General features: G+C 50.8%; 1 protein-coding gene and 1 pseudogene across 1 annotated transcript in view; one reads left to right on the top strand and one right to left on the bottom strand.

Annotated features, from left to right (window-relative positions):
• CMIP (c-Maf inducing protein) overlaps positions 1–17,977 on the top strand; it is a 267,356-nt gene that overhangs the window by 22,184 nt on the left and 227,195 nt on the right. The window lies entirely within an intron of this gene.
• LOC129493471 (peptidyl-prolyl cis-trans isomerase A-like) lies at positions 8,860–9,957 on the bottom strand (annotated as a pseudogene).

Genomic DNA, 17,977 nt, shown 5'->3' on the forward strand with positions numbered 1-17,977 from the left:
TTTAGAAAGCCAAAGTTCAGTTTCTGCAACGAGTTCTGGGAGTTTTTCTTGTGCCTAATTTTGGGCCAGTTCTTCTGGTTAGATGATTGAGATGACCAGAACATACAGGAAAATAAACAGAAACCTCCAAACTGCCCTTTGAAGCTGTCCATCCTCCTGGGCAGGAACAAGGATCTTCTTGGGCTCTAGGAGTTTTTTCTAGTTGAGCGAGTTTCCATCCCACCAGGCAAGGGGCTTAGGCGAGGTTGTGGGATGTGGGCCCACGCCCTCGGGCTGGATGTGGACCGGTGTTTGTCACCTGTCCCTAACACTCACTCTGGGACTTGGGCACATCCCGCCACTGGTCTGAGTACCCCAGCCTTGTGTCCCCATCACAGATGAGGTGCTTGACAACCTCCTGCCCCGTTGGGAAGGTGGGCAAAGCCTGCCTAGTGAGGCAGGGGCTTAACATAGAGCAGCCTCGATAGCAGTGCCCCCAGCAGCGGTGCCCCTCCACCTCTGTGAGGCTCCCCCCAGTTTCTCTTTCCCCCATGAAAGCTTGCTGTGAGAAGATGAGAGGATTTGCATGTTCTACCCTCAAAAATGCCATTTATACCCCAAGTTCGGTCTGGAAAAAAGAGGAATTTAGTGTTTTTACTTTTCCTGGCCTCTTCTCTTTTGCTCCTTTCTTTTTTTCTTTTTCTTCTTTATTTTTTTTTGAGGTGGAGTCTCGTTCTGTCACCCAGGCTGGAGTGCAGTGGCGTGATATTGGCTCACTGCAACCTCCGCCTTCCAGGTTCAAGAGATCATCGTGCCTCTGCCTCTTGAGTAGCTGGGATTACAGGCATGTGCCACCATGCCTGGCTAATTTTTTAATTTTTATTAACATTGGGGTTTCGCCATCTTGCCCAGGCTGGTCTTGAACTCCTGGACTCAAGCAATTCACCTGCCTCGGTCTCCCAAAGTGCTGGGATTATAGTTGTGAGCCACCGTGTCTGGTCTTCATTTTTTTTTTTTTTTTTTTTTTTTGAGGCAGAGTCTTGCTGTATTTCCCAGGCTGGAGTACGGTGATGAAATCACAGCTTACTGCAGTCTCAACCTCCCAGTCTCAAGTGATCTTCCCATCCCAGCCTCCCCAGTAGCTGGGAACACAGGAGTGCACCACCATGCCCAGCCTTTGCTCCTTTGTTTCTAATGTGGGGCTCCTGTGGTCCTCTGGTCCAGGTGAACAAGACTTTGAAATGCACTATCAGGAGCAACCTTTTGGGCAGCTTTTTGGAGCCCAAGATAATAAGCGAGACTTCCTGGGTAGGGGCCAGAGGGCTGGGGAGGCAGAGGGCCATGGTTCTCCATGTTCACCTCAGGCTCCCAAGCCTGCCCTCAAGATAAACTGTAAAGTGTGCTCACTCTGCCACTGCCCACTCAGTCCCCCAGGTGATGTGTCCGTTTTCTGGAAGTAGAGGGCAAACTCAGAAAGAAGCCGGGGCCGGAATTCCAGCTCTGCTGCCCCATCTGCCTGAGTGTCCCTCTCTTTGCAGGTAAATTGAGGCCACGGATGGAACCTTCCACACATTGTAGGGCGAGAATGAAGTGAGAAGTGAGAAGATGTGCCGCAGGCCTCTCACGGGGGTCTGCGCGTGCCGGGCCCTCTGTGCTTTCAGGGTGTTCTCTCATTCAGCAGTTAGGCATTGTGCCTGGAGCATGCCCTTATGGGGCACCTACTGGGTACCAGGCATTGTGCCAAGGGTTAGGAGTGTGGAGATAACAGCATGGGAGGAGAGAGTTACAGACAATCGGTTCCAGTGTCCGCAAACAAGGGTGACTCAGGGTGGGCACTCGTGGGAAGCGGCATGGTCTCTGGAGAGAAGGCTTCTGATCCAAGAATGGGTCCGCTTGGGCCAGGAGGAGAAAGCGGGGAGGAGCATTCTGGGCAGAACACAGCATCGGGAAGTCTGAGGGGCCTGGCGGGGCCTGGCGTGCGCTCCATGGGCCTTAAGTGTATTGAGTGGGCTGGGGGAGGGTGGAAGTGTGGAGGGCGGACCCGGTGAGCTGCCTGCATGCTGGCCTTGGGACTTTGGACTTCAACATGGAAGCCGAATTCCAGGAAGGCCTCATGAACGTCTTGTTCTTTCCTACTCCGCTTTGAGAGGACCTAGTTCTTTGCCCTGATTTGGATCAATCTTAGGCCCAAGAACCTGGGAATGGCAGAGCTGATCATGAGGGTGGGGCCCAGTTTGTTGCCAGCAGGGAAATGTCCTCTGTACCTCAACCTTTGACGTTGGCGGGGAAACCCAAAGGGGCTGGCAGCCCTTGTGGTCATTCTGGACTAGAAGCATCTAGACCCAAGATAATGCAGAGAATTGTCACGTATAGGAAAACTGGGATCAGCCCAGGCCAGTAATCAAAACAGCATGTTGGAAGTTCTACCTTGGGCTCTGCGACTTGCCTGCTGTGTGACCTTGGTCAAGTAACTTCACCTCTCTGAGCTTTTGTTTTTCATCAGTACAATGGGGCAGATAGCGGTACCAACTCCATGGGCTTCTGCAAAGGATTCAGTGAGATAATGCACATCTAGTGTTAGCCTTGTCTCTGACACAGAGAAAGTATACAGGAAAAAGAGAGGGCTCTTGTTACTGCCGTTACCACTGTCATTGCTACTGTTACCAAGATTACAGAGAAGGGGACCTGACTACACCCAAGGTCTGAGGGGCCAGAGAGGGCTTCTCAGGGTGGGTGATGTCAAGCTTTGGAGTCAGACCTTCTTAAGTTCAGGCTTTGCCTGAACTGTGGATTCACAGTACGTCAGAGTACTCACTATGTGTGACATTGGGCAAGTTAGTTATTGAAATCAAGTTGAGCATGTTATTTACATTATGATTACGTTAGTTAAACTCTACCTGGAAAATGGGATAATAACACCCAACATGCAGGCTGCCGTGGGAGTATCAGAGCCACCAGGCCAGTTCTGTTTGAACAGTTTCCTGAATGTCTTGGTGGGTGGGATGGGGAGGGATGAGGAGGGCCTTCTTTGGGCTCCTCCTGTCTGCTGCACCCTTGACCTTGTCTGCTGTCTGACAGCAGCAGCAGGTAAAGAGCAGGCCTCAGTGATCTCCTGCATTTCCTCCGGCCCTCGCTGGGAGCCCTTGCCTTGCCTGACAGTTCACCAAATACTGTGTACTATCTTTTGCAGAAATCATGAGCAGGAGGAAGAACAAACCACTTCCTCTATAACCTTCAGATTTATCAGACACAACTTTTGACAGTTTCAGTTTAAAGAGAATTTGAAAAGAAGATGTTGAAAGCAATAGGGAAATAAAGCGGCCCCTGCCCTCAGCTCTCTACTGCTTCCACATCTGAGACAAAGGCGTCGCAGGGATGCTGGGAGAGGGCCCCAGTGATTCAAGAGGTGCCCTATCCAGGCTCCCCGCCCAGGCAGCTTGTGTCCAGAGCCTTCTTTGCACGTGCAGCCTGCTGGCTGTGGTGGCTGGGGTTCTGGGCATCTGCAGGGTGCTTTTCATGTCCTGGGAGTAGTGGCGTTTGCACAGAGGGCAGGTCACAGAGACAGATGTTTTAGAAGTTTGACCTCAAAACAGCTTTCTTTTCCCTTGGGTTGTCTGGAGAAAGTGCTAAAAATAAGGCTGGATCTGAGCAGGCACTGCTGACAGGCTGCCTGGAGGTTCGAGTCCACCATGAAGGTGAAGTCTTCGGGTTATACTGGCTGGAGCCATAGGAAATTGAGATTTTAAAAAAGCTATTAAAAAAGATTATAAATGAGATCTTGCTGTGTTGCCCAGGCTGGTCTTGAACTCTTGAGCTCAAGGGATCCTCCCACCTTGGTCTCCCATACTGCTGGGATTACGAGCATGAGCCACTGTGCCCAGCCAAAATTGGGATTTTGTAAGTAGAAAATGATTAAATATTGGTTCCATATAGTTTGTAAGTAAACACAGCTCTTGACTTCCACATGTCGTCTCTTCGCTGTAGCCCTGAAACTCCTAAGATCAGTACAAAAAGAAATCCTTTCTTGGGAAAGAAAAGGGAGCATTATGATTGGTGTACATACACATAGGCACACATATATGCATACATACATGTACACAGGCACAATGTGTGCATATAAATATACCCACATGCACACACAGACATAAATGCATGTAGACATACATACATATACATGTGCATATACACATATACATGCATACATATGTACATATACACCTATACACGTGGGCACAATACATGCATATAAATATACCCGCATGTGCACACACATACATGTACACATAAATGCCATATAGAAATACATATACACATACCATATATACTTGCTTGTACACACATACAGGCACAATATGTGCATATAAAAATACCTACATGCACACATATGTACACATACATATGTATAGATACACATATGTATACATGCATGTGCATACATGTGCATATGTAGATACACGTACAAATGCATACACGCATACACGTGTACATGCCTGTACACTGGTACATGCATATATACATATACACATGTATACAGACATGCACACAGATACACAGGCATACATATACACATGTGCAGACATGTAATACATATACCAGTATACACATACACACATGCGCAGGCACACATGCATACACACACACACACACACACACACACACAGTCATACAGTAGTGCCCCCTCGTCCTTGGGGGAGGTGTGTCAAGATTCCCAGTGGATGCCTGAAATGGTGGGGAGTACTGAGCCCTGCATACACTCTGTGTCATCCTGTGCGTGCATACTGGTGATAGAGTTCAGTTTATACATAAAATAAGGGTGACTTGAACACAAGCACCACGATACCGTGACAGTGGAATTGATTACCGAGAGGGCTGCTGAGTGACTCCCGGGCAGCTAGGACATGCAGTGTGGACACACTGGACAGAGGGAGGACTCACGTCCTGGACAAGATGCAGCAGGACGGTGTGGGATTGAAGACTAAAGAATTGTCTGGAATTTTCCACCTAATCTTTTTAGACTGCTATTGACTGTGGGTCACTGAAACCGCGGAAAGTGAAACCGCAGGTCAGGGGGCACTGCTGCAGGTACACATTCATGCCCATGTACGTGCATATGCACTCAATGCATATGCCGCGTACACACACACTCACACACATGCACATGTCTGAGTATACACATGTATGCATGTGCACACAGGTACATCTTCACCGGCCATCTTTGACATCTCACTCATTGCATTTGTGTTTCTAGTATATATGTAACTTTAGGCAAGTTGTGTGTCGTCTCTGCCTCAGTTTCCTCGTCTATAAGATGAGATCAGCAGCACTGTTTATGACCTGGGATTGTGGTCAGGATTCCATGAGATGATGTATGAACGAACTTGAGAACAAGGCTCAGAACCCCAGAAGTGCTTCATGAAGATGAGTTGTTCGTATTTCCAATGTCCTTCGTGGTGGCTCATCCGGCCGCCCGTTCTGATATCCTGTGTGTGGCATGCCCCATGCGTGGAGGAGTGGCTCATCTACCCATGGGTCCCCTGTGTCTGGTAGGCAGTGAACACAACCACTCACTTGACACTGTTGAGTGTCAGCTACATGCCATGCCCTGTCCTAGGGTGCCACAACATGGGCCCTGCTCTCAGGAACCTGAGCATTCACTGGGGGTGGCACCCGCAAGTGTGTCACCAGAGCCCCTTCAGAGGTGGCAGGTGCTAGGACAGTAGAGGGGCAGGGTGAAGGGGTGGAGAGATGGGAGGCCTCTCAGGAGGTGGCCTGGAGGCAGGAGCCAGTCCTGTGCAGATGTGGAGAGGCTGTGGGGATGGCGAGTGCAGAGGCCCTGGGTGGCTGAGGTGCATAGTGGGGTGTGGAGGCTGGAGGGACATCCAGGGGCCCATCGTGGCATCTGTGGTGATCTGCACCCTGCGCCCAGTACTTTGTCCTGTTCTTTCGGGGCTTGGCCACACCGCAGCTGCCCAGTGAGTGTCTGAGGGGCTGGTCTTTTTAACTGCTTGCCCTGAAGGTGCGAGGACAGCCTGTTCGCCTTGCATCCAGTGGGCCAAGGTTACATAGATCCCATCTCCTCTGCCTACCCTCAGCATCCTGATCTATAAAAGGGGCGTGAATATAGCACCTTCAGCCACACCACCAGCCTGCCTGTGGCCCCTGCCTCCTGCCCAGCCTCCTCTGAGGTCAGTGCCTTCACCTCCTGCTGTGCTGGTGGCCACCGCCTGCGAGTGCTTATGTCGGCCTCTGTCTCTGCAGGATGACATGAACAGGCTGTGGCTGTTACTGACGTGTCTTCCTTCGTGTTTGCCGTTGGGGGCGCATATAATTGCATTCCTCATGAGGGAATGACACAGAAAGGGCAGGGGGTGTCAGCAGGGGCCGCTCTGTAATTTCCATGTCTGGGACGGATTTCAGGACTGAGCTGTTTTCCTCTGAGCCGACAGAGGCTGTTGCCCAAGTCAACAGTGGTGCGTTTTTGAATTTGTCTTTGTTGGTTTTCTTTTTCCCTTTCTTCTTCTTTTTAAAATAGATCTTTTTTTTTCCATCCTATGAAATAAAACTGGAGACTTGGATGTGGTGTGTAAGAATTAGCAGTTCCTGTCCTTTTGGTGTGGGAGTTGGGCGGGGGTTGACTTAAATATTTATTTCCCATTAAGGGATTCATGGGCTTGGACGCTTGTGTTGGAATGGGGTGATCTCAGATCTCACTCATGATTTTCGACCCCTGTAGGACTTGGGCCTGCCTTTGGGGGACGCAGGGACGCATCGAGCAGAGGCTGCAAGCGGATGACCCATGGGCCAAGTCCAGTCTGCTGACGTGTTTTACTTGGCCCATACAGTGTTGTTGTTTTTTTTTTTTTTGCTTAAGGCTTCAGTAAGTTGTCTGCCTTTAAAGTTGGGAGCATTCCCCTAAAAATTCCGGATTTCCATTTTTCTAATAATAACAACAGAAGCAAACGTTTCTTTTCTTTTCTTTTTTTTTGAGACGGAGTCTCGCTCTGTCACCCATGCTGGAGTGCAGTGGCGCTATCTCGGCTCACTGCAAGCTCCGCCTGCCGGGTTCATTGCATTCTCTTGCCTCAGTCTCTCCGAGTAGCTGGGACTACAGGCGCCCGCCACCACGCCCGGCTAATTTTTTGTATTTTTAGTAGAGACGGGGTTTCACCGTGGTCTCCATCTCCTGACCTCGTGATCCGCCCGCCTCGGCCTCCCAAAGTGCTGGGATTACAAGCGTGAGCCACCGCGCCCGGCCGGCAGAAGCAAACATTTCTATGTGAGTTACCACAGGCCTGGCTCAGCTCTAGACGACTCCCATCCCTTTGCTCCTGGGATCCCCAGACGGTTCCGAGGTGCTGCTTCCTGTGATCATCCCCATTCTACAGGTAAAGAAGCGGTGGCAGACCTTCAACCGGGCACTCCTGGCTGTGCCCGTGTTCCTGTGTGGCCGCCCCTTTGGGCCCGGCACGGCCTCTCCACTCCCCCAGCCTCCCAGCCCACTGTACTCAGGTTCCCCCCTGCTCAGAGCTTGTGGGCGTGGACTTTGTACCCCCTAGGCTTGGAGAGGGCAAGGTGACTGTGGGAGTCCAGCTGTTGCTCCTTAAGTTGAGTCGTCTGTCACTGACTTACCGTCCCTCCCTCTCTCCCTTCTGTCTCCTTCTGTTTCCCTCTTCTTTCTCCCGCTCCCTCTTTTTCCATTCCTCCCTTCCCCCTTCCTTTCTCCACTCTCTCTTTCCTTCACTCCTTTCCTCCCATTCATCTGGTGCTTACTAGGGGCCACCGGGTAGGCAGGTCGCACACCACTTCTGCTTCCTCTGAGGGGTTCATGCCGGCTTCTCCCTACCTTCATAGCACACCTCTGGTGGGAGGTGCTGCGTGAGGATCCCAGGGGTGAACTGAGTCAGGTCAGAGGAGCAGGGGAGCCCCAGCCCCTAGTGTCTTCTTACTGTGTGGTCTCTTCTGTGTCACCGCACTTTTGTGGAAGGGGAATGATGGGGGAAGTGGAGGAACCATTGTCCGCCTGCGGGGAGGCCTCGGTGTTGGCCGTGCTCATGGTGCCCTCCTCCTGGGGCTCCCTCTCCTCTGGTCCTGCCTCTCCTGCCTGCCCTTCCTGCCTCCTTGGTGCCAGGGGAGCCAGCCCAGGACAGTCTCTGTGCCCAGGCCCTGCCAGCCTGGCTGCCCTGCCCCCAGCCATGGGGGGTGGGAGGGGAGGGAGCCGACCAGTGCTTGTCTTTGCAGAACTGCTGGTGGACTGAATGTGGTTCTGGGGGTGGCCAGGCCTGAGGGTAACTCATTTTGGAAGGTTTGGGATGTCACTTCACTTAAGGAGGCTTCAGCAACATGGAGTTTAAGTGGCTCTCTTCACCGTGGCCTTGTGGCTTTGTGAATGGAGCTGCTGTGGTCAGCATGACTGGCCCTCTGGAGAGGAGGGTGGGCCATGGGGAGAAGATGCTGTGTCTGCAGGCATTAACCCTTTCCTCCCTTCTCTCCCTCCCTCCCTCCCTCCTGTCTCTTTCTCTCCCTGTCTCTTTCTCTGTAGGTGCATAAAAAAAATTGCTTTCAGATAAAGTTGACATGCAATAAACTACATATTCTCTCTTTGCTTTTAAAATGACGATCTGTTTCAGCCATGCAAAGCAGGGTATAAAATAATATTTCAATGTAACCACTCAGCGGAAGAAATAAACCATTCCAGTTGCAATACCTGATGTGCCTTTCTCTGATTTCAAACCTTTCCTTTTCTCTGTCCTGACTTTGATGTTTATTCTTGTGCATATTTTTGTATTTTTGCAACTACATACTCTCATAGAACACTGCGTAATGTTTCCTAGATTTTTTTTGTTGTTGTTATTATTTAGCTTTTATTTAACAATTATAAACTTAACTCCGCAATCCAGCTAGGCATGGAAGGGAACAAAGAAAACATGGAACCCAAAGGAAACTGCAGCGAGAGCACAAAGGTTCTAGGATACTGCGAGCAAATGGGGCAGAGGGGTGCTCTCCTGAGCTACAGAAGGAGCGGTCTGGTGGTTAAGATAAAACACAAGTTGCTGGGCACGGTGGCTCATTCTTGTAATCCCAGCACTTTGGGAGGTCGAGGCGGGCGGATCATGAGGTCAGGAGATCAGGACCATCCTGGCTAACACAGTGAAACTCTGTCTCTACTAAAAATACGAAAAAAATTAGCTGGGTGTGGTGGTGGGCGCCTGTCGTCCCAGCTACTCGGGAGGCTGAGGCAGGAGAATGGCGTGAACCCGGGAGGCGGAGCTTGCAGTCAGCTGAGATCGCACCACTGCACTCCAGCGTGGGTGACAGAGTGAGACTCTGTCTCAAAAAAAAAAAAAAAAAGATAAAACAAAAGTCAAACTTATTCAAGTTGTCCACAGTTAGCAATAGTGATCTTCTTGCTAGTCTTGCCATTCCTGGACCCAAAGCACTCCATGGCCTCCTCAATCTTCATGCCTTCTTTCCCCTTGCCAAAGAGCACATGCTTGCGTTCAACCACTCAGTCTTGGCAGTGCACATGAAAAACTGGGAACCGTTTGTGTTGGGTCCAGCATTTGCCATGGACAAGATGCCGGGACCTGTATGCTTTAGGAGTGAGTTCTCATCTTCAAATTTGTCCCCATAGATGGACTTGCCACCAGTGCCATTACGGTGTGTAAAGTCACCACCCTGACACATAAACCCTGGAATGTTCCTGTGAAAGCAGGAACCCTTATAACCAAATCCTTTCTCTCCAGTGCTCAGAGCATGAAAGTTTTCTGCTGTCTTTGGAAACTTGTCCGCAAACAGCTCGAAGGAGATGCGGCCCAAGGGCGCGCTGTTGACAGCGATGTCAAAGAACACAGTGGGGTTGACCATGGCTGGTAATACAGGGTTCCTGACGGCACAGTGTCGAAGAACACAGTGGGGATGACCATGGGTGATAGAACAGGGTTCCCGACAGCGCCAGTGTCTGCAGAGCGGCCATGTTTCCTAGATTGTAAAGTTTCCTATAGATAGTATCATTACTTGGGCTTTCTTGTGCAACTTGCCTTTTTAGTTTGCTTCCTTTCTGTACATGAGATTCATTGTTATGAAGAAGCCATGGCATATTTATTTTTGCATTCTGTTGATGGCCTTTTAGATTGCTTCTAGATTTTTGCTGCTATAAACAATGCCACAGTGAACATCTTCATAGATAATCTCCCTTTACAGGAATCCAAGAGTTTCTCCCATTTCGCATTTCTTCTCTCTCCCACCCCTTCTTTCCTTTTGTCCTTACTTCCCGACGTCAGCCAAGTTCAGCTTCTCAGACTCTCTAAGGATCTTTAGGAGACAGTGAAGATGAATGAAAAGACCCCAGCCCCAGCCTGGAGGTCAGGACTCCTGGGTTTCAACCTCAACCTCTTTGGGCTTCATCTGTAATAGGACCATTTTTATCTCGTGGGGCTAATTCATGCCACGTTGAGCTGAGCACCTGAGCATATGGTTGGTGCTTGAAAAATGGCAGCTGGTTGTGTCTATCCTCTGATTTTGAAGAAACACATCAGGGTTGGAAATGTCGGCCCTGAACTCTTTTTTTTTTTTTTGAAATGGAATCTTGCTCTGTTGCCCAGGCTGGAGTGCAGTGGTGTGGTCTCGGCTCACTGCAACCTCTGCCTCCTGGGTTCAAGTAATTTCCTGTCCCAGCTTCCTGAGTAGGTGGGATTACAAGCTCACACCACCACACCCAAGCCTGGCTAATTTTTATATTTTTAGTAGAGACAGGGTTTCACCATGTTGGCCAGGCTGGTCTCGAACTCCTGGCCTCAGTTGATCTGCCCACCTTGGCCTCCCAAAGTGCTGGGATTACAGGTGTCAGCCACCGCACCCAGCCTGAAGGCGTAGATACAGGGCATGGTTTGGACTGTGCATCCAGGTCCCCTCCTTTCCCACTGAAGGCAGTGGGTGCCCTCCCTGTGTGAAGGAGCTGGGCTGTCATCATCAGCACTCCTTGCTCCTGCATGTAAGGCTCAGGGATCATATAATATTTAAAAATGCAGCAGCTTAAACACAGCAGAAGCTTGTTTTTTTCTCTCATATAAAGGAAATCTAGGGTCTAAGTCATGTTAGGATTGCCGTGGCTAGTCTGCGGCTTTGAGGGCCTAGGGCCCCTCCATGTGGCTGCTCCTCCGTTCTTAGTACCTTGCCTCATGGGCCAAGAGAGGCTCAAGTTCCTGCCATTTTGCCTGCCTTCCAGTTAGTGGGAAATGGGATCTTACCATTTCGTTTGCATTTCAGTTAGCAGAAAGTGGGAGTGGCAGGGGAGTGGAGAAGGACTTCTGCTCCATTAAGGAGACTTCTGCTTTCACCTCACTGGGCAGACCGTCATGTGGCATCCCCGGCTGCAGGAGCATCTGGGAAATGTAAGTGGGAGCCATGAATCCCATCCCACAGCAGGATTTATTACTGAGAAGGGAGAGGAGGCCAGAATAGGATGTTGGCATGGGCCACACTAGCCATCTCTGCCACTGCCCCTCCCCCCACCCCAGAAAGTATTCCAGGGCCAGTCTCCACTTCACTCTTGGGAAGGCGAAAGCTAGTCAGGGAGACACATTGCGTGGACATTCCCTCAAGCTTCCAGAACAGGCCATCCTTTGGAAGCCACTCACGTGTAGCACAGTGGAAGGAAGCAAGCCTTTTACAGGGCAGAGGGAGTGGTAAGGTATCAGCAAGGTGTGGGGTAGAACAGGGAGCCGACAGTTCTGCATGGCGCCAGCAGCTCCTGGGAAGGGGTTGTAGGGCAGAGATTTTGGCTTCCTGTATGGAGAGGAGCAGCCTGCCGGAGAAGATAGTGAGCTCCCCGAGAAAGCAGGTGTGCAAGCAAAGGTCAGATGGACAAGTGTCAGTCAGGGAGGCCACCGAGTGCATTCTAGATCCAGAAAGCACATTCGTGGAATTCCATTAAGGAATTACAGAAGGGATCTCATGCAGGGATGGTGAATGCACAGACCATGTGTGGTCCCCTCCACCCTCCCACCCTTGCTGCTCCTCCGGGTGCCCTGCAGAGCCGCAGCCACCCCAGAGCCTCCTGGTGGAAGAAGTTGGCACCTGAGATACACTCATTTGCTTTTCCCACGTGAATTCAGTTCTTGTGTTCCTATAGGTGTGGACGTTGAGGGCCAGCCTGGAAGTGCCATACCCAGAGGCACTCAGGGAGGGGAGCAGGAGAACCAGGGCTCCGGGGTTCAGGTCCCTCTGTCACACCCTGCCCTTCTTCTGGGTCTTTCTTCTTCCCCGCCTCCCAGCCAGAAATTGCCTCCTGGAGCCAGCCCAGTCTCCTCTTGTTCATTGGAGCTCAGTTGGAGACCCGTCCTCACCCGAAGCAGGGTGAGAGGACAGCACCTGCCACCTTTAAGTCTGGGCTTTGCTGGACGCCCGGGAGAAGCCGGGCCCGCGAGACTCAATTGGGAAGTGAAAGTGCGCACCAGCCCTTTAGTTCTGCTATTGACCGGACAGGGTTTTTCCTGGGGGGAGGGGGAAGGAGCTGCTGTGTTTTCTTTGCTTAATCTGGCCTTGCCCTACAGAGAAAACACATGCGTAGCCTCCACCCTGTTTGTAAAGAGGGCGGTCGGCTACTCGAAGTTGCTCGCCTGGAAAAACTGGGAAGATGTCATCTCCTATGGCAAGGAGGTGGGGGCTACAGGCAGCTGAGGTGGGCAATGAATGTCTTGAGGGACTGTCAGCATGTGACCTTTTTTTAAATGGTGATAAAATACACATAACATAAAATGGGCCATTTTAACCATTTTTAAGTGTGCAGTTCATTGAGTACATTCACATTGTTGCACAACCATCACCACCATCCATCTCCAGAACTTTCTCATCTTCCCAAACTGAAAATGTCCCCATTAAATGTTAACTCCCAGTCCCCCTCCCCCAGCCCCTGGCAGCCACCATTCTCGTTTCATTTTCTATGAATTTGACTCCTTTAGGGACCACATATGAATGGGTTAATATAGGATTTATCTTTTTCGTGTCTGGGTTATTATTACTATTATTATTTTGCTTTTTTTTATTGAGGTGAGATTTACATAACATAAAATCAACCATTTTAAAATGAAGAATTCAGTGATATTTAGCCACTACCACCTCTGTCTAGTTCCAAAACATCATCATCCCAGAAGGAAACCCTGTACCCGTTAACAGTCACTCCTCTTTCCCCCTACCCCCGGCTCTTGAAAACCAACATATGACTTTAAATTTGATTTGCATTTGCATATATTAGGCCCTCTACAAATATATGCTGAATGAATGAAAGAAAATCCTGGTCAGCTGAGAAATAATGGTGAAAGCTTGGATTTCTTCAGTGCCTACTTTGTGCCACGTCCACATAAGCATGTGTGGTTCTCAGCCCTGGCTGCACGATAGGATCACCTGGGGATCTTCATAACCCCCAGAACCCAGGCCCCACCCCAGAGATGCTGATGGCTTTGGTCTGGGGGAGGTCTGGGCCATAGCCTTTTCCAAGCGATTCTAACATGAGAGTGACCGATAGGCAGTATTTCCTTGGAGTCCTTTGGGGTAGGTAATATTATCTCCATTTTGTGGATAGGGAAACAGGTTAGAGCGGTCAGGTAACTTACCCAAGCTCTCTCAGCTTCAGATCTCCATCTGAGGCCAGGTGTGGTGGCTCATGCCTGTAATCCCCGCACTTTGGGAGACCGAGGTGGGCAGATCACCTGAGGTCAGGAGTTTGAGACCAGCCTGGGTAGCGTGGTGAAACCCCATCTCTACTAAAATTATAAAAATTAGCCAGGCGTGGTGACACACACCTATAATCCTAGCTACTCAGGAGGCTGAGGCATGAGGATTGCTTGAACACGAGAGGCAGAGGCTGCAGTGAGCTGAGATCGTGCCACTGCGCTTCAGCCTGGGCGACAGAGTGAGACTGTCTCAAAAAGTAATAACAAAATCTGCATCTGAGTCCAAAGCCCTGACCACTTCTGCTGCTGCAGCCTCCCTCTGTTGTTTTGCAGGTGATTTTGGAAGGGGCACCTGTTGCTACTTATGTGTTTGCTATGGGGTAAAATAATTAAAAACTATCTAATTGGGATTTATGGGGTGCCAACTGTATGGCAGGCACTGATTCACCTTCTCTCGTTTTACCTTTACAGCCGCCTTGTGCAAGGCGACTGTTACGATGACATCAGTTTCCCCAACATTGTTGGGAAAGAACGGAGGTGATTTCCCTCACTCATCATGGAGGGAGACTCCCCTTGGCCCTCCTGGTGGGGACTCAGCTGAAGCAGAGTGGGAGCGAAGGCTGTGTGTGATGTCAGGGTGAGGTCCGAAGTTGAGGCTGAATGCAGTGTTTTTGCAGGGTGGCTTTGGCACCGGTGAGACCTGCTCTGCCCGGTTTGAACTAGTTGGGGGCCATTGAATGGAGCTGGGGAAGCTGTGCACACCTCAGGGCTTTGGCCCGGCTTTCTCCCTCAACTGCACATGGTTTGTCCCTCCTGTTTGCATTTGAGATTTTTGATGGCTGTGGGACTCATCATTTATTCAACAAATATTGTTGAGACCTGATAGCTGGGCACCGTCTGGGGCTCTTAGGAATATGCGGTGATGAGACAGGCACAGTCTCCATTGTGCTGATGGTCTGGCAGATGGTACGGATTGTAGTGTCACCCTTGCCTGAGCGTGCCGGGCCCTGTCTCTGCATGAGCTCCCTCATTCCAGCCTCCTGGCAGGTGTACAGGTCAGGGCCTTGAGTGACTGTGTGTAACAGATGAGGACAGGGCCGCTCAGGAAGGCTGAGAAGCTTTCCCAACATTACACAGCTTGTGAGAAACGGAGACTGAAATTGAATGTGAGCTGATGGCTTCAGAGCTTGACTAAGTAACACTGACAGATAATTATGAAAGAGGAAGTCCAGGGAGCATCTGCGTGGGATGGGGCCATGCCAGGGCCAGAGCGGCTCCCAGAGGGTGCTGTTTCAGCTGAGGGCTTGGGGGGATGGGTACACTAGTTTCCTGTGGCTGCTATGACAAATGACCACAGGCTTTGTGGCCTAAAGCAACACAAAGTTATTATCTTATACAGTTCTGGAGGTCAGAAGTCCACAGTGAGTGTCATAGGTGCTAAAGTCGAGGTGTTGTGGTCTTTCTGGAAGCCTAAGGGAAGGGTCTGTTGCCTTTTCCATTATCTAGAGGCTGCTCGCATTCCTTCCCTTGTGGCAGCATCACTCCAACCTCTGCTTCAGTCTTCACATCTCCTCTGGCTCTGGCCCTCCTGCCTCCCTCTTTTTTTTTTTTTTTTTTTGAGAGTGAATCTCGCTCTGTCAGCCAGGCTGGAGTGCAGTGGTGCAATCTTGGCTCACTGCAACCTCTGCCTCCTGGGTTCAAGTGATTCTTGTGCCTCAGCCTCCCGAGTAGCTGGGATTATAGGTGTGCGCCACCATACCTAGCTAATTTTTGTATTTTTAGTAGAGACAGGGTTTCACCATGTTGGCCAGGGTGGTTTCGAACTACTGACCGCAAGTGATCCACCCTCCTTGGCCCCCCAAAGTGCTGGGATTACAGGCATGAGCCACTGGGCCTGTCCCTGCCACCTCTTAGAAGGACCCTGTGGTTACACTGGGCCCACCAGATCATCCAGGGGCAACTTCTGTCTCAAGATCCTCAGCTTAAGTAACTCAAAGGGTCCCTTTGCCATGTCAGGCCACATAGTCACAGGTTGGAGGGAGCAGGATGATTAGGGTCATTATTGTGTCTATCATAGCAGGGGAGAGTGAGGCTGGTGGGCAGGGAGTCTGAGGCCTGGAGGTGAGTGGGTGCTTGGCTTTGGAGGGGTGATGGGTGCCTGAGTACCTGGAGGAGGAGCTCCTGGAGGGGAGGGTGAGACAGTGGAGGGCCTTTTAAGTCATGGGGCAAACTGGGACCTGGTCACCTGCTAAGTAGCTTCTGGAGAGAGGACCTCTGTTCCCACTTGAGCCTGGTGAACATGTGTGTCCCAGCAGGATGGTGTGTGTTGGGAAAGCCCCTGCCCCTCCCCCACCTAGGAGCTTCCCTTTCACAGAGACAGGAAGAGGGAGAGCTGGGAGCATAATGTGCTTTGGGCAGGAAATGCAGGCTGCATCTTCCCATTGCTGGAGAAGGTGACAAACCCAGGCTTCGGAGTCACTGGAGCTGGGTTTGAATCCAGGCTCCACCACATCTTAAGCTGAGCCTGTTCCCAACTGTAAAATGGGGGTGAGATAGGGCCTGACTCACAGGGTCAGCCCTGGGGTCAGCGAGGCAAGTCATGGTATGCTGTTGGTGCACAGAGGCGTGCCTGCTTGCTCATCTGTTCAGCAGATGGCGGTGGCGCGTCCACTGTGCACCAGGCACCATTGCAGGCACGGAGCAAAGCAGGCATCATCCTGGCCCACTTGGAGCCCCCATTCTACTGGAGGAGAGGAAAATGAACACAGAAATGTAGAATCTTGTCTGCTGCCACTAAGTGCTGTGGAGGAAACCATCAGGCGAGGGAGGACAGGAGTATTGGTATGAATGGGGAGGGTGTGGCATCTGTGTGTGGTGGTATTTGGAATAAGGTGACCAAAGAAAATCTGGATGAGAGGTGACATTTGAGCAAGTTTGAAAAAGGTAAGGGAGGAAGCTGTGCATGTGCAAAGGCCGCGGGGCAGGGGCTAAAGGAGGTAAAGGAGCCATCCACAGCATATGCAAAGGCCCTGGGGCAGGAATTTACCTGTTTTTTTTCTAGGAATGCAAGGAGGTAAATGTGGTTGGAGCAGAATGTGCCTTGAGGAGGGTGGCAGGTGAGCTCTGTGAGTCACTAGTGAGGTCAGATGGTGTAGGGCCTTGTTAAGAACTTTGGCCTTAACTCTGAGGGAGAAGAGAGAGCTGTGTCTGCTCTAATACATTCAGGAAAGTGGCAGCTCTGAAAACTGAAGTGCCTGCTGGCTTGCCTCTCTCTCTCCCTCCGGCAACCTCTTCCTCTTCCTCTCCCTGACCTTCCCCCAGCTGCCCACTGTTTTGTGGGGATTGATTGGGCCCATTGAGGCCTGCTGCCTGGAGTAGCAGCCTTGCCCACAGTCCAGTCTGGGGACCTTTCTCGGCCGTCCCCTCTTCCAGCTATCCTCAGGGTTGGTCACTTATGGCTTTTGCTATTTATATAGCACAGTGGTTTATAAACTCTGCTTCTAGAATTTTGCAACCCGTCCTGCAGCATGTTATCTGTCCAGGCAGATAGTGGCGATCTTTATCCAAATCAAAGGACTGAAATTAAGGGGATGGAACTGTCTGCATTTTATGTTTTCCACGCAACATATTTTGTCATAAACTGGGAACTTGTGTAAGGTGGCATCCAGTTTAGTTCAATCCTGTATGTAATCATTTCAAGTTTAGTAAATTAGTTAATATTTGTTAAACACCTGCTGTGTGCTGGGGTTTCTGCTAGATGTGAGATTCATTGGCGAGCAAACCAGATAGTGTTTTTGCCAAGTCACCGAGATAGTTTCAGGTATCCTTGGCCATCATCTTTTCCGCTAACTCCAGGTCAGCTCGGGGGCCCACCAGTTGGAAGTCACCCTTCCCTGGCGGACCTCGCCTGTTCCCATTCCTTCTGGCAAAGTCAGGTTTGGTGAAAAGGCCACAGCAGCTGGGTGGAGTTCCACTTGCCAGCCCGAGGAAGGGTTCTGGGAGGCACGGGAAGCCAAAACTGCCTGTGAAGGGGGCCTGGTGCAGCTCAGCAAGCCCTGGCTCTGTCCGAGGTTTGGGATGTGTGGCTGCCATGGCAACCCGCCTCCCCGATGCGCTGAAGGAAGGGTGTTGGAGGTTGGGCTCCATTTTGACTCTAATGGAGAATGATTTCCTGGCTGCAAAACCAACCTCCCCACCCAGTACAAGCATCTCCTCTTCCCCCTTGGGCCACGAGGGTGGGGAACTTGAGGCAGGAGTGGGTTTTTGTAGTGGGGTCATTGGGTAATCATCTCTAGCTCTCTGCTGCAGTTGGTGCGCACAGACCTGGC

This window comes from Symphalangus syndactylus, chromosome 11 (assembly GCF_028878055.3).
Source record: "Symphalangus syndactylus isolate Jambi chromosome 11, NHGRI_mSymSyn1-v2.1_pri, whole genome shotgun sequence".
NCBI lineage: Eukaryota > Metazoa > Chordata > Mammalia > Primates > Hylobatidae > Symphalangus > Symphalangus syndactylus.